Below are 17,880 nucleotides of genomic sequence, written 5' to 3' on the forward strand. Positions count from 1 at the left end.
AAATTTAAAAATAAATAAATAAAAAGACTTAAAAGACTGTGCCATCTTCACTTATCCAAAGCTGTGGTGCAAGGAGGGGAATATTCTGCCCCTAAAGGCTTTCCCTATTCAACAGGCATTATGCCTTGTCTCTAGACAAGCTTTCAGACTTTAGTCATCAAGAGACCCTACTGATTTTCCTAGGCCTGGGACTAGGGTAAGGCAAGAGGCTGACCTTGCATGTACATGACCCTAAGAGTGAAGATCTCCTTAAATTTTGTACCATAGGAGTCTCAGTCATCTCACCCTAGTCCTAGACATAGATTCCCTTAGGGATCTTCTTTGATATGCTAAAAAATATATACTATTCGAAGATGTGCAAAATTATCTCATCTGGGGAGTGATGTCACCAGCATGACCAAGAATTCCTCATTCACCCTTACACATGCTTCAGTGACAATTTGGCATCCATCCACAGACAAAGGGTCTGTGGGGTCCAGCACTATTCACCAAGGGACCCCGAGGGTCATGGCCACCCATGTGGAAGATAACAGGCATAGAGACCTCTGTCACAGCCCTGTCCCTGCAATGGTGGCCCATGAACCTTCTCCAGGTCCTTTCAGCCATGGTCTGGGAGTCCCTGGAAAATTCTGTCTTAGACAATTGCCCATGGACAAAGAGCTTTTTTGGAAGTTCAGGTTTCCAGTGGAGAAGTCCCAGCATGCCACTGAAGGAAAAAATGCAAATCTGAATGCATTGGAGGGAGAGATAAGAGGAACAATTTGATTTTACCTGCATCACCCCTTCCCAAAGCAGCCCAGCTCAGGGTCAAGAGACACTGTCTCTTCGTGACCTGTGATTTGTCCCACAGGGGAAAGAGAGTGTTTGGGTAGACACCTGACTTCCCTATATGCAGGATGCTACCAAGAAGGCCCATTTCTCTCTTACTCCATCCACAGTCACTGATTCAAGAACTATGTGACTGGAAGGCAGGAAGAGAGTGGAAGAGCAGCATATAAGAATCTTGGAGAACATTAAAAGGATGTAGACCAATTGCTATATCAAGAACTCCATCCAGCCCACCCACACCTGCTAGGGACACCTGGCCCACAGATCCCCATAACTGGTCCACAGGCAATGTTCTGTGCACCTCACCCACACATAACCCCACCCAGTAGTCAGGCCTCAAGGTGAACTACCAATAACAGATCAAGAAGCAACAGTTAGAATCAGACATGGAACAACGGACTGGTTCAAAATTGGGAAAGGAGTACATCAAGGCTGCATATTGTCACTCTGCTTGTTTAACTTGTATGCAGAATACATCATGCAAAATGCCAGGCTAGATGAAGCACAAGCTGGAATCAAGATGGCTGGGAGAAATATCAATAACTTCAGATATGCAGATGACACCACCTTTATGGCAGAAAGTGAAGAGGAACTAAAGAGCCTCTTGATGAAAGTGAAAAAGCTGGCTTAAAACTCAATATTCAAAAAACTAAGATCGTGGCATCCAGTCCCATTCACTTCATGGCAAATAGATGGGGAAACAATGGAAACAGTGACAGACGATTTTCCTTGGCTCAAAAATTACTGCAAGTGGTGACTGCAGCTATGAAATAAAAGACACCTGCTTCTTAGAAGAAAAGCTATGACAAACCTAAACAGCATATTAAAAAGCAGAGACATTACTTTGCCAACAAAGATCCGTCTAGTCAAAGCTATGGTTTTTCCAGTAGTCATGTGTGGATGTGAGAGTTGGACCATAAAGAAGGCTGAGCGCCAAAAAACTGATGGTTTTGAACTGTGGTGTTGGAGAAGACTCTGGAGAGTCCCAAGGACTGCAAAGAGATCCAACCAGTCAATCCAAAAGTAAATCAGTCTTGAATATTCAGTGGAAAGACTGATGCTGAAGCTGAAGCTCCAATACTTTGGCCATCTGATGCAAAGAGCTGACTCATTAGAAAAGACCCTGATGCAAGGAAAGAAAAAAGGCAGGAGGCGAGGGGGACAACAGAGGACGAGATGGTTGGGTGGCATCACCAACTTGATGGACATGAGTTTGAGCAAGCTCCAGGAAATGGTGAAGGACCATCTCCAGGATGGTGAAGGGAAGCCTGGTGTGCTGCAGTCCAGGGAATCACAAAGAGTCAAACATAACTGAGCAACTGAACAACAACAACAAATGTATTAATACATTTGTAATTCATGAATATTATTTGACCATGAGAAAGAAGGATATCCTGCCATTTATTACAACATGGATGGATTTTGAGGACATTATGCTAAGTGAAATAAGTCAGAGAGACAATGACAAATACCACACGACATCACTTGTATGTAGAATCTGAAAAAGCCAAACTCACAGAGACAGAATAGAATGGTGGTTACCAGGGACTGGAGGGTGGGGAAAATAGTGAGACCGGTCAAAGGGCACAAATTTCCAGGTATAAGATAAATAAGTTCTGAGGATCTAGTGTGCAGCATGGTGGCCATAGTTAACAGTACTGTATTATATACTTGAAATCTGCTAATAGAGTAGATTTGAAATATTCTCACCACAAAAATAAATGGTAATTATGTGAAGCAGTGGAGGTGTTAACTAACCCTACTGTAGTCATCACGTCACAATGCACAAGTTCATGAAATCATCGTGTTATACATCTTAAACTTACACAATGTTATATGTCAACTATACCTCAGTAAAGCTGGAAACCATTATCTTATTTCTATAAACTTTTTTTTTACTTTCTGACAGTCTTATATACACAGAGATATTCTAGAATGGATTTGCATTGAGAACGACTATGCCAGGGTTGAATGTTTAGAGGTATATCTTAGCCTAAATTCCCAGAGAAAAGATGAGCAGATGGTTTATTTGGGAAGTGATTTCTAGCAACCAAGGACAGTGAAGCAGGCAAGGAGGAATTGCTAATATAAGGATGCTGTCAAATTGAGCAGCACCATGGGCAACTGATGATCCATCTGGCCAGGTTCTCTTGAGGAAATATACAAAAAGTGTCTTAGAATTGTGGCCTCCAAAGATCAATAAGGAGAAGTATTTATCCACTGGTTTCCATCCCCATCAATTGAGGGTTGTCACACTTCAAGGCTGTGCATGGCTGAGTGTCCAGCACTGATATCCCCTGCCGTGGTGTCACAGAAGCCCCAGAGTAAGTGCAAGAGACACTCATGCGGGAGCCAAGGCGCTATCAAAGGAAGGAAGTTAAGCCCACATGAAACCATTGCCATAGCTGATCCTGCAATAAAGGACTGAGACTAGAAGAAGATGAAGCACAAAAACAACAAAAGATGACGTGATGTTTTCTCGCTTTCCTTCATCATAGCTTTTAATGGTAGTTATACCTGTTGTCTCCATTTTAGGAATGAGGAGGATGGGACTTCCCTGTTGGTCCAGTGGCTAAGATTCTGGGCTCCCGATGGAGCGCGGGAGACGGGTGCTATCACTGGCCAGGGAACTAGATCCCACATGCCACAACTAAAGATCCTGTGTACCGCAACTAAGACCCGGTGCAGCCAACCTAAATGAATAAATAAATATTTTGAAAAATAAACATGGGTTATGTTTACAGTGATGATATAATTAGGATTCTCTTTTAAAATTAGTCTCTATTTGCAATGGAGAAGTCCCAGGTAATCCAAAGTACTCCACATTTCTTTCAAGCTAGTTTCTACATTGAACTTGGCCTGATGGCTCAACTGGTAAAGAATCCGCCTGCAATGTGGGAGACCTGGGTTTGATCCCTGGGTTGGGAAGATCCCCTCGAGAAGGAAATGGCTACCCACTCCAGTATTCTGGCCTGGAGAATTCTATGGACTGTACAGTGCATGGGGTCGCAAGAGTCAGACACGAATGAGAGTGTTTCACTTTCACTTTTCACTTTCTACATTGAACTTGGCCTTGAGAACTGACCTGTGGCAGGCCTGAAGTCATGGGCCATAGCCTTATAGGAGGGAAGAACTTCTGTGAATCCATGGGATTCAACTTGGACTCTTTGTTCCTTGTATGTTACAGAACATACAAGTGCCCTTGCTCCCTACACACAGAGCCACTTCCCATCGCTTTCAAGAAAATTTAGATTTGCCAATAATTCCTAAATTTGTATCTTCAGCTCAGACCTCACCTCAGAGCCCCAGATCCTATGTATACAACTGCTTTCCTGATATTTTCACTTGTATTTATGATAGACCTCTCAAAATTAATACATTCAATAGTAAATTATTTAAATTTTTCAGAAAACTGTTCCTCCCCATTGTTATGGTCTGAACTATGCCCCCCTCAAAATTCTAAGCCCCTGAACTATGCTCCCCCCACACCAAATCCTAACTCCTTGTACTTCCACAAATGACTATACTTGGGAGTAAGGGGTCTTTAAAGAGATAACTAAGTTAAAGTGAGGTTATTGGAGTGGGTACTAATCCAATATGACTGGTATCATTTAGACACCAACACATACGTAGGAAAAACAACGTGAAGATATAGGAATAATACCACCATCTATCAATATAAAGCAAAGAAAGGCTTAGAACAAATTCATCCCTCAGCAGAAACCAACCAGGCCGACACCTTGATCTTGGACATGCAGACTCTAGACCTGTGAGAAAATAAACTTCTATTGTGTGAGCCATCCAGCCTGCGGTATTTGGTCACAGCAGCCCTAGCAACTGAACACACCACATAAACAGCTGTTACCACCAACCTCTAGTAGCTAAAACCCAGAAATCTGGGAGTCAGTCCTGAAATGCCTCTTCCTCACCCCTAAATCCAACCTATAACCAAGTCCTTCTGTGTCAACCTACAAAATATGTCTCAATCAGCCCATTTCTCTCTACCTCCAGGGCCACCACCTGGCCCAAGCCACCACAGCCATTGACAGGTACCCCATCAGCAGCCTGATAACTAGGTCTGGTTCTGATCTGTCACCTCCAGCACTGAAACAGACTCTTGGGTGGAAATTTGTGATCACCTAAAGCTAACTCAGCAGGGTTGGGGTGGGGAAGAAGTGGGGATCACAACTCCTGACCCATCCTATGTCAGCAGCTGGGTGAGCCTCCAGCTTCTGCAGGAGGCCTAGTTTGGTCTGTTCAGACTTATTCTGACCCTCAGTATTAACCTCACAGTGCAGACTTAAGATCCCAGCCTTCAAGGCCAGTGCACCCATCAATTCTTCCTTGCCTGTCTATGCACCTGGCTGTCTCCAGCTGTCCTGGTCCCACTCAGACTCCCAGCACTTGAAGGTGTCCGGCACTGCTGCTGCCAGCCCTTCAGTTTTCACTCTGCCACCAGATTCTCCCCAGGGCTTCTGGGCCTGAGCCTCAACCCCTGGGCTGCTCCTCAGACTCAGCCCCCCATCCATGCAAGACACACCCTTATTTTGATGGCTCCCCAGCCCCTACAGGACAAGGCCACTCCCCCCCCCCACAACAAGGTACACAAGTGCCCAGGCCCTGCTTACCTTTCCAGCCCTGTTTCATATATTCCCTCTCTTCTCTTGAACACTCTAGCCATCTATTTATCTCCCAAATGGGTCTCTTGGTCTCATGCTTCCATATTTTGTTCATGCTGTTCCCCCTGCCTCAAATGCTTTTCCCTCAATTTACTCCTGACTGTTCCTGTTCGTTCTTGGAGTATCAGAACAGAAGAACACCTCTTTCCACATTCCACCCCTCACCCTTCCACATCTACCAATTCTCAGTGCCTGCTCCTGAAGTTCCTTCCCGTTCTGCACTTTACATGCTATATATTAATTATTTGTTTGTTTTTCCATCACCATCACTGAACTGTGAGTTCTTTTAAGGCATGTGCTGTCCTGTGCTGCACTCAGTCACTCAGTTGTGCCCAACTGTTTGCAACGCCATGGACAGATGAGGCTCCTCTGTCAGTGGGATTCTCTAGGCAAGAATACTGGAGTGGGTTGCCATTTCCTCCTCCAGCAGATCTTTCCGACCCAGGGATTCAACCTGCATCTCTTGAGTCGCCTGCAATAGTAGGCAGATGCTTTACCACCGCACAATCTCGGAAGCCCCTTCGAAGGCATAGACCACCCCTTACTCACCTGTGTCCCCCCGACTTAGCACAGTGCTTGCACACAGTAGGAGTCAAATAAGTGCTTGTTGAGCCAAACCGGCCTAACTCCGAGACCCCCTGTGCCCTGTGTCCCGGGCGCCAGCCCCCCGTGGGATGACATGCTTTGCTTTCTCCACAGCAGGGACTCTGCTGCTGCCTTTGCTGAACCAAGTCACGTGACAGTTGCTTTAAATGAAGTGCACAGGTAGTGAGGCCTAGATGGCTTTTTAAAGTTTCTCAAGGAAAAGGAAATTGTGAAATGCCCCACTGGGGCCGCGAAGCAATCTCTCCTAGTCCAGACTTGTGCCCAAAGCCAGCTGCTTGGGCCGGGAGATAAGGGGGCCCCATGCTGAGCCGCCACCAGCGGACTCAGAAAAGTAACAAATTGACAACATTCAGGAAGAAGATTCCTCATTTCCAATAGTATCATCTATACCCTGTGGCATAAAGCACCTCCTGCCTTATTAACGTCTTTTACATTTTTTAGTGCTGAATCCAAGGTGAAAGGGAGGAGGGGGAGAGGATACTTCTGTACCAGAGTCCTTTAGGAACCAGGAAAATGCCGTGGCAGAGATGAATTGTAGACCCAGAAATAGCATTTTTTGGATGAAATGTATAATGTTCACTCTTTAAAAAAAAAATGTTTAATACAGCCCAAATGACATCATATCAGGTCAGACAGAGCGGAAGGAAGGAAGAAAAACACTGAGCATGAGAAGAAATTAATCCAGACAGGCGCTTTCTACACTGAATTCCACGCTGCACACACTGAAGACCAGGGAGAATATCTTCATCAGAAAGGGTGTCTCCCCTTACTCACCACAACTGGACTCATTTAGGTTTTAAACTATCCACAGCACTTCAAAGACTAACACCACAACTTGAAGGAAAATAATATTTAGCTAGTCTAGTCAGGTGCTCTCTGAGGTATGCCTGCGAAGCGGGGAGTTTCTTATCCTATTCAGTAAGCCCGGTAAATTTCTCTCACACAGAACCCCTCCCAGTCCCCATCCTCAATTCCCCTCAATTTGCCCAGGACCCACATTCCAGTTCTCCCCATCCTCAAAAACATAAGCGGTCCTGTGCATCACTGAATTACAGAGTTCTCGAAATTAACATGTCACCACTAGTATTATGGTGGCAGATCACTGAATCACACACGATCTAATTTCAACAAAGAAAGGGGGGAGACTTTTGTTTAAGATCATTAAGCTGTCTTATAGAATCTGAGGAGAATGCAGGCTTTCTCAGGAAAGAACCATAACTAGGAGTCATCCTGATTTCTATTCCACCTCTCTTTTCTGATTCTCTCTGAGCATGTGCTTCACTGCCCTGTGTCTGCAGCCTGGCGTTTCCTGATCCTCAGCTCATGGGACAAACTGCATAATCCACGCCTCCTGAGAGACCCACAGCTTCTGCCACTCCACAAAGAAACAAAATATCTGGTGTCTCTCCAGTTCAAGTCCAAATTCTTGGAGAAGGGAATCTGATCAGGTTAATTATCATTTCTGTCCCATTCAGCTCTAAGGAGATATCCTACAGTGCATTACTGATCAGGGTTTTTGACCTCCTTCATCAATAGAAATTGATCAGAGACCAGACAACAAACTCAAGCAAGGCCTTATTGGGACCCCTGCTGCCACAGAAGGAAGCAAAAACAAGTAACAGCTTCCCTTGCTTACACCCTGAGGAGGGCAAACTGGTTCTTTACCTGGGGTGAGGGTCCCTGAGGGACAGCCTCGGTAATCCAGGTGGGATTGTGTGCAGAAGGCAGACACTTGACCCTGCTTTTGCTCCAGGCTCTTCAGAACTGGCAGTTGGGCTTTTTGGTCTTTTTGTATCTTTTGTTCAGAATTTGCCCTAACTGCCCATGTATGTTGTTATTTTTAGCCCCAAATAGTTTCTTTGTATTTTGTAGCTTGAGGAGAGCTGTGTCCAGTGCAAGCACTGCAGCAAAGAGTCCCAGGTCCCAGGCCTGTCTCACATACAGAGCTCCTGGGAGCAGTTCCCAGGGTAGAGGTGTTGTGTTCTCTGCAAGGTCCAGAACCAGCCCTGGACAGTGGGCCACTGCGTCTCTCCTGACCCTAGACAGTCTGAAGTCTGTCCAGTCTCTGCCAGGAAATCTGAACCAAGTCAGGAAAGAGAAAGCTTTTGGAGAAAGGGATTAAATAGAGAGTTACAGATACAGAAAGATAGATACTTAGTATAGGCATCAAGAAAGGCAATGCCAAAGAATGGTCAAACTACCGCATAATTGCACTCATCTCACACGCTAGTAAAGTAATTCTCAAAATTCTCCAAGCCAGGCTTCAGCAATATGTGAACCGTGCACTTCCTGATGTTCAAGCTGGTTTTAGAAAAGACAGAGGAACCAGAGATCAAATTGCCAACATCCGCTGGATCATGGAAAAAGCAAGAGAGCTCCAGAAAAGCATCTGTTTCTACTTTATTGACTATGACAAAGCCTTTGACTGTATGGATCACAATAAACTGTGGAAAATTCTGAAAGATATGGGAATACCAGACCACCTGATCTGCCTCTTGAGAAATTTGTATGCAGGTCAGGAAGCAACAGTTAGAACTGGACATGGAACAACAGACTGGTTCCAAATAGGAAAAGGAGTTCATCAAGGCTGTATATTGTCATCCTGTTTATTTAACTTATATGCAGAGTACATCATGAGAAACACTGGACTGGAAGGAACACAGCTGGAATCAAGATTGCCGGGAGAAATACTAATAACCTCAGATATGCAGATGACACCACAGTTGTGGCAGAAAGTGAAGAGGAACTCAAAAGCCTCTTGATGAAAGTGAAAGTGGAGAGTGAAAAAGTTGGCTTAAAGCTCAACATTCAGAAACGAAGATCATGGCTTTCGGTCCCATCACTTCATGGAAAATAGATGGGGAAACAGTGGAAACAGTGTCAGACTTTATTTTTTGGGGCTCCAAAATCACTACAGATGGTGACTGCAGCCATGAAATTAAAAGACGATTACTCCTTGGAAGGAAAGTTATGACCAACCTAGATAGCATATTCAAAAGCAGAGACATTACTTTGCCAACAAAGGTTCGTCTAGTCAAGGCTATGGTTTTTCCAATAGTCATGTATGGATGTGAGAGTTGGACTGTGAAAAAGGCTGAGCGCCGAAAATTGATGCTTTTGAACTGTGGTGCTGGAGAAGACTCTTGAGAGTCCCTTGGACTGCAAGGAGATCCAACCAGTCCATTCTGAAGGAGCTCAGCCCTGGGATGTCTTTGGAAGGAATGATGCTAAAGCTGAAACTCCAGTACTTTGGCCACCTCATGCGAAGAGTTGACTCATTGGAAAAGACTCTGATGCTGGGAGGGATTGGGGGCAGGAGGAGAAGGGGATGACAGAGGATGAGATGGCTGGATGGCATCACTGACTCGATGGACGTGAGTCTGGGTGAACTCTGGGAGTTGGTGATGGACAGGGAGGCCTGACGTGCTGCGATTCATGGGGTCGCAGAGTCAGACACGACTGAGCGACCTATCTGATCTGATAGGCATCAAGAGAAACCAAGAGATGAACAAGAAATACAAATGTTTTGCCATGGTCTTCAAATAATCATTTATCAAGATAGAAACCAGATAGATGTAACATTGTCATGAAAACATAATTCATACACAGACATGAAGAATACTAGAAGGGCAGAGATGACATAACCGAAGTGTTATCTCATCCACTGAGTTATGCCAAAGTGCTCATAATTTGTTTTCCTTTTTCTATCTTGATTAAAAATTATTTTTATAATACTATGGAACTAATACATCTTGATGTGTATAACACTGTTTTAATGATTCACACTTATGCTATAATTTCATTTCTATTAAGTAGGACCAAGGAAACTACCATTTTTATAGGTCAAAAATGACAAATATCACCAATTTCAAAATAATATATATATGCATCCTTTTAAACAAAACTACAGACTTAAATGAAAACATTATTCCTCAGGATAACTCCCACTACATCCCTGATTCTTGCTACCCAGAGGCAACCATTTTTAGCTTTTTAAACTATTATTCTTGATTGCTTATTTCTAAATAATATTAATATATCTTTATCTCATGATCTTTTTATTTTATCTTGTATATGTCACTTCATCTTGTGGAAGATATGGACAATCTCAATGCCATCCCATCAGATAAGCTACCAATTCTAGGGGATTTTTTTAAATATTTATTTATTTGTCAGGTCTTCGTTACACGCAGGCTCTTCATTGCAGTCCATGGCTTCTCTCCAGTTGTGCATGGGCTCTAGAGTATGGGCTCAGTAGTTGTGGGAGTGTAGGCTTAGTTGTCCCGCATTGCGTGGGTTCTAGTTACCCAACCAGGGATTAAACCTGTGTTTCCTGTATTGGAAGGCAGATTCCTAATCACTGGACCAGAGAATTTCTTGAGGCCATTCCTTCTGGAGATTTCCATCCTTCTCAAATCTCAACGGGTGCTCTCTGGACCTAGACTAGCTGCAATACTGGAAATTATCCTCCCATCGTCCTGAGGATTCCCTTTGCTACTGTCCTGTGTTGGCTCTTCCCACATTAAGTTGACGTTCTCCTCTTTTTTGGTTTCAGTTTCGTTCTGTGGAACACACACCCAGTAGCTTTCTGAACATCTGAACAAAGGAGATGTGTTTGTAAAAACTTGTACATCTGCAAATATTCTGCCTTCAATCCTGATTGATGGTTTGGCAGAATATGGAATTCTAGACTGAAACATATCTTTCCTAGAATTTTGAAAGCATGACTCATTGTCTTCAATCTTGCAGAGTTCCCATGATAAATCCCACACCATTCCAATTCCTGATATGTGAGGCATAGACTGCTTTTTCTCCTTAGAAGATTTTAGTCTTGTCTCTGTATCCCAGGTGTTCTGAAACTACATGAAGATGTACCTTATAGTCAAACTCTGGTCATTCATTTTGCTGAAAGTTTAAATCCAGAAGTTCTTGTCTTAGAAATTATATTATTTCTATAAATTTCTCTTGCATTATTTCTTGGATAGCTTCTTCTCATCCACTTCCCTCATTCTTTCTTTAGGGCTCTTTTTCATTAAATATTGACATCTTGACCTGATTCTCCAGCTTTATCTTTTCTTTTTCTAGTTTCCATCTCTTTTATTTTGTTATTCTATTTCTGAGGGATTACCTTCCACACTATCTTACTCAATTTATCTTCCAACTCAGTTAGTAAATATATCACTTTTATCACATTTTAAATTCCCATGAACTCTTCCACATTACCTCACCTCATCTCTCTAAGGATACTTAATATTATATTACCTCTTATCACTCTGAGGATATTCAATTATAGGGAGCTTTTATAAAGATTTTTTCTTTCTTTCTCATTTGGGTTTCTTCAGTTACCTTTTCCTGTGTGCCTTTTTGGTCACATACGAGGCTTGTTACAAATGTCTGATGGTCAATGGTTGCCCATCTAAAAGTGAAGTCCTGAAAGGTTGACCAGAAGCTCTTTGTGCTTTGGCAGAGCTTGTTGGCTTCTAGACTTTGCAATAGGAGATCACGTGGTAACCCAGCCATTTGTATGGGGGGTTCCAAATATCAGTGTCCGGAGATTCATTCTCTGTTGTATTCTTTGTTCTTGTAGATTTATTCCCATTTTAATTCCTCTGCCTTTTCAGTGAGATTTGAGCAGGGAGAAGAAATCATTGAGCTGAGAGTACTCTATTACATTTGGGACAGTCAGTGTTTCTTTCTGGGGAACTGGGAGTTCACATACCTCCTGTGTGTCCTGAATCCTGTGTTCCTACCAGCTGGTGAACCAGCTCTCAGAAATCAAGCACATCCCCTTATCTCTTCCTCCTTTGTTTCTTCAGTCATCTCACTGGACAGAACCCACTTGGAGGTTTTCACTGGTTTCTCCGACCTCTTGAACACAGAGAACAGTCTTCATACCTGGGAATTTACTCACCCTCTCTTCCTTTTTCCTGCTTTAGCTGAAGCAACAGGGACCTGTTTGCTAGCATCTGTCTGTTCCCTTAGCATGGTTCTTACAACCCCACCTAACACAGCCAGTCTTCCCATGAGGACTCTGGCTTCTGTTGTACCTTAAGACCAGCAACTCCTGCTTTGAAAGGGTTTCCTTTGTACCCACTCAGCAACTGGCAAGGAGCATGGGCTTCCTCTGGAAAGTAGCATGATTGGTGCAAGAGGTGGGTAGGGGGAACATCTTTTTTAAGACAACTCTGGGGTTTGTACCAGCTTGGTCAGATACTCAACCTCTTTGAGACAGTTTCTTCATTGTGAAATGGAGATAACATTAGTATGCATGCTAAGTCACTTCAGTCATGTCCAACTCTTTGCTACCCTATGGACTATAGCCTACCAGGCTCCTCTGTCCATGGGATTCTCCAGGCAAAAATACTGGAGTAGTTTTCCATTTCCTACTCCAGGGGATCTTCTGGACCCAGGGATCGAACCTGTGTCTCCTGTATCTCGTACATTGGCAGGTGGGTTCTTTACTACTAGCGCCACCTGGGAAGCCCTTCATTAATTTAGTGAAATTGTGTTTCAAAGCATTTGTTATGCTAGTGTATTGTCACTGTCCCACTCATACTCTGTAATTAAAGGGAAGGAAGGACATCCATCGAGCTAGCTACAGTCACCATTGGGAACAAATGGCTGCGTGATTTATCTTTTGAGATCAAAAGAGGTTACTTTTTGGATGAGAAACATGAAGATGTTTAAATGGGGATGCCAATAGAGAAAGTACACTTGTCTTGTACTCCAAAGCAAATGGAAGAGCTCCAAGATGCAAGAGAAGGAAGAAAGTTTTGAGAGAAAGAGGAAGGAGACACCTTGTAAGAACCCAGATCCCTGCCTCTCATCCCAGGGCAGGCTCAGGCTGGGCAGAGGGCATCTGAGAGTGGACAGAGCTGTACTCTGCCCCTCTGAGAGCTCTGAGAGTCAGCCAGCAGCCTTGCAGAGCTGACAGTGAGAGGTGATGGGCTGGCTGCAGTAGCCCTAGGGGTGTCCATGAGCATGAATGGAAAACAGAAATTAATTGAGAATGAACACCATGAGTCAGTCTAGAAGTAAGCACAGCACAAGGCAAGTGGACCCCATCGCTGATCCTCCAGACAGAGGAAGCTCTTTGCAGCTGAGCTCAGGGTGACAGCAACAGCACAAGGGTAGCAGTGGGGCCAAGGGGAAGATACCCTGCTCCTGGCCTAAGCACAAACTGAGGTGGAAAGAAGTAAGGAGGGGCATCTGCAGCAGATACCTCATCAATGAGCCAACACAGACCTGAAGCCCACCAAGAAAATGCCACTGGGTCCCGAAGGCTCCCTTAAACAGGACGTATGAAATGTGAGTGGAGTTGGGGGAGGTGGGGCCACAGACCTTGAAATGGATATCTTTTCAACCAGAAGGGACAAATAGATTAATATTTTGTGTTGAAAAGGCTTGAAATATTGTTAGGTTACAGATCTTCTATCAGTAAGATTTGCCTCTAAGTTCAATGTTAGGGACATTTTTAAAATTTCATTTCTTCTCATCTGAGTCTTTGAGGCTATTGTGAGTATAAAAGTCATGGTCATTGTACTTGCTTCATAGACTTTTTATTGTGATTAAATAAGGCCCTATCCATAAAGGCCTTAACACTGGGCTCAGCACATAAGACACAGAACGTTGGTAACATCTGTCTGCCTTCACCCCTCCAGAGTTAGCACCATTGGGCCTAAAGAAACAACACAAGGAGCGAACACTCTCCACCCTGGAGCAGTGCCTAACCCTGCTCGCTGTATCCTGCAGGCGGGAACTGCCTCCAAGACACTGACTGGTTCCCTGTCCCTGTGTCTCTTTTCTGCAGAGCAGGCTAAGCTAGGCTTCGGGCTCTGACGCCTATGGATTAATGCTTTCCCTTTGCCAACTTCTGAGTTCTCTGCCCAAAACACCACCATTAAGATGATTAACTCACCCTCTCTTTACTCCATGTCAATGTGAAGCCAGAGGTATACCCACCGTCACCCTGATAAGAATGTTAGATAAATAATGCGGTTTGCCTATATACTGCATGTTCGATTCAACTGGCTTTATTTTCTTCTTATCTTTATTTATTTATTTCCTTTTGACTGCGCTGGGTCTTCGTTGCTGCACTCAGGCTTTCTCTAGTTGTGGCAAACAGGGGCTACTCTTCATCGTGGTGTGTGGCTTTCCTGTTGCCGTGGCTTCTCTTGCTGCAGAGCATGGGCTCAGGCACTTGGACTTCAGCAGCTGCAGTACACAGGCTTGGTAGTTGTGATGCATGCGGCTAGTTGCCCCATGCCATGTAGGATCTTCCCAGACCAGGGATGAACCTGTGTCCCCTGCACTGGCAGGCACATTCTTAACCACTGGAGCAGCAAGGAGGTCCCTTTAAAGAGAAATGTTGTGGAAAGCCCCAACTAGAGTAGAGATCTTCAGATCAACTACAGAAAGACAAATGCAAAACATCTGTGGACAGAATGAGACAGCCCTGGGAAGTTCCTTCTGCCATCAGGAGGGCCCTCATTTCATACCCAGGTAACAGGTTGCTTTTCTCATTTTATGGACCTCCAGCTGGATCTGCAGTTTGATGTATCAATTTCTTTCTTCTAGTAAAAGATGAGCTATGAGGCAGCAGAAGATGAGATTTTCGCGAGAAAGTTAAAGGAATTTTATGGCCTGTTTGTGTTGTCCATACCATCCGATGGCAGCCAGCCTCCATAAATACTTATTAAAATTAATATTGTTTGAGCAAGTCCAAAAAGGAGAAAGCACTTCTGCAAGTCTTTGCATAACATAACTCTGCCCTCACACAGCCTGGGACCATAGCAACCTCGTAACACAATGAGTCATAACACCGCTGTGATGGAAAGAACGCTGTGCAAGGAATGAATAAACTCTGAATGACATTTTGGTGTTTTGGTTTTGTTTTTTTGTGTTGCATTTGTTTGGTTGGTTGTTTTTTAAAGATTTTTTGATAGGACTCATTTTAAAGTCTTTATTAAATTTGTTACAATATTGCTTCTACTTTGTTTTGGTTTTTTGGCCACAAGGCATGTGAGATCTTAGCTCCCCAACCAAGGATCAAACCCACGCCCTCTGCATTGAAAGATGAAGTCTTAACCACTGGACCACCAGGGAAGTCCCTCAAGTGGCACTTTAGAATCTCACTTCCAGCTTAGGAATCTGACTGTTGTTTCATTCCACATCTGTCATTTACCAGGAACATCCACACACCTAATATTACACTCTGGTTATTGGACGCTGATTTGGTAAAACCTCAAGACAAAGCAGGCCTTGCCCAAGACACAGCTACAAGCTTGTAGTCAGCATCTGCTCTTACACATCTAATCAAAGGCTGCGATTCTATCCCCAGAACAACAAAGAAACCGTATCACAATTGGGTGTTGCCTACAATCAGAGGAGCCTCTTGGGCACTTGTGTGACTATAATGAGAATGCACACATATATGGTACTTTATAGTTTACAAAGGAGTTTGGGCCAGATTTATTCCAATTAATCCTCACAGCATAAGTATTAGCCCTATGATCTTATAGGGGAGGAAGCTGAGGCTCATAGAAAATAAGTGACTTGCCCAAGGCCACAAATCAAGTAGGTGGCAGAGCCAGAATTTGCACCCAGGGCCCTGACACTGTGTGGTTTTCACTCCTGTAGCTCCCACATGTGGGAGCAGGGCACGGGGACGGGACTCCCTACCATTCACTCTTGCCCATCATTTTTCTGTACATTTGAGGCAGCAGTTTGGGAATTTGGGGTTTGTTACATTGAAAAGGAAGGACAAAAAAAAGACATAAGTTTTCAGCTTTTGAGGGGGATTGGGGGAGTTTTTTTCATTTTTTTTTTTATTGTGGTAAAAGTCACATGATATAAAACGTACTATTTCAACCGTATTTAACTGGACAGTTCGGTGGCTCTAAGTACACTCACAGTGTTGTGCAAATCTCACCATCACCCGTCTCCTGAATTTTTCACCTTTCTAAACTGAAACTCTGTCCCCATGAAACACTAACTCCTCAGTCCACCACCCCCCATCCCCAACCCCTGCCACCTACCAATGTACTTTCTGACTCTATGAATTCAACTACTTTAGGTGTCTCATATAAGTGGAATCAAGCAGTATCTGGCTGCACCTAATGTATGTTAGAATTTGGCTTTTTAGTTTAAAATAGAATTTTGGAATTTCTTTTTTTTTATTTTATTTTTAAACTTTACAATATTGTATTAGTTTTGCCAAATATCGAAATGAATCCACCACAGGTATACCTGTGTTCCCCATCCTGAACCCTCCTCCCTCCTCCCTCCCCATACCCTCCCTCTGGGTCGTCCCAGTGCACCAGCCCCAAGCATCCAGTATCGTGCATCGAACCTGGACTGGCAACTCGTTTCATACATGATATTTTACATGTTTCAATGCCATTCTCCCAAATCTCCCGACTCTCTCCCTCTCCCACAGAGTCCATAAGACTGATCTATACATCAGTGTCTCTTTTGCTGTCTCGTACACAGGGTTATTGTTACCATCTTTCTAAATTCCATATATATGCGTTAGTATACTGTATTGGTATTTTTCTTTCTGGCTTACTTCACTCTGTATAATAGGTTCCAGTTTCATCCACCTCATTAGAACTGATTCAAATGTATTCTTTTTAATGGCTGAGAAATACTCCATTGTGTATATGTACCACAGCTTTCTTATCCATTCATCTGCTGATGGGCATCTAGGTTGCTTCCATGTCCTGGCTATTATAAACAGTGCTGCGATGAACATTGGGGTACACGTGTCTCTTTCCCTTCTGGTTTCCTCAGTATGTATGCCCAGCAGTAGGATTGCTGGATCATAAGGCAGTTCTATTTCCAGTTTTTTAAGGAATCTCCACACTGTTCTCCATAGTGGCTGTACTAGTTTACATTCCCACCAACAGTGTAAGAGAGTTCCCTTTTCTTCACACCCTCTCCAGCATTTATTGCTTGTAGACTTTGGATCGCAGCCATTCTGACTGGCGTGAAATGGTGCCTCATAGTGGTTTTGATTTGCATTTCTCCGATAATGAGTGATGTTGAGCATCTTTTCATGTGTTTGTTAGCCATCTGTATGTCTTCTTTGGAGAAATGTCTATTTAGTTCTTTGGCCCATTTTTTGATTGGGTCATTTATTTTTCTGGAGTTGAGCTGTAGGAGTTGCTTGTATATTTTTGAGATTAGTTGTTTGTCAGTTGCTTCATTTGCTATTATTTTCTCCCATTCTGAAGGCTGTCTTTTCACCTTGCTAATAGTTTCCTTTGTTGTGCAGAAGCTTTTAAGTTTAATTAGGTCCCATTTGTTTATTTTTGCTTTTATTTCCAATATTCTGGGAGGTGGGTCATAGAGGATCCTGCTGTGATGTATGTCAGAGAGTGTTTTGCCTATGTTCTCCTCTAGGAGTTTTATAGTTTCTGGTCTTACGTTGAGATCTTTAATCCATTTTGAGTTTACTTTTGTGTATGGTGTTAAAAAGTGCTCTAGTTTCATTCTTTTACAAGTGGTTGACCAGTTTTCCCAGCACCACTTGTTAAAGAGATTGTCTTTAATCCATTGTATATTCTTGCCTCCTTTGTCAAAGATAAGGTGTCCATATGTGCGTGGATTTATCTCTGGGCTTTCTATTTTGTTCCATTGATCAATATTTCTGTCTTTGTGCCAGTACCAAACTGTCTTGATAACTGTGGCTTTGTAATAGAGCCTGAAGTCAGGTAGGTTGATTCCTCCAGTTCCATTCTTCTTTCTCAAGATCCATGAATTTTGG

The sequence above is a fragment of the Bos taurus genome, chromosome 1 (genome assembly GCF_002263795.3).
Source record: "Bos taurus isolate L1 Dominette 01449 registration number 42190680 breed Hereford chromosome 1, ARS-UCD2.0, whole genome shotgun sequence".
In the NCBI taxonomy this organism is placed as follows: Eukaryota; Metazoa; Chordata; class Mammalia; order Artiodactyla; family Bovidae; genus Bos; species Bos taurus.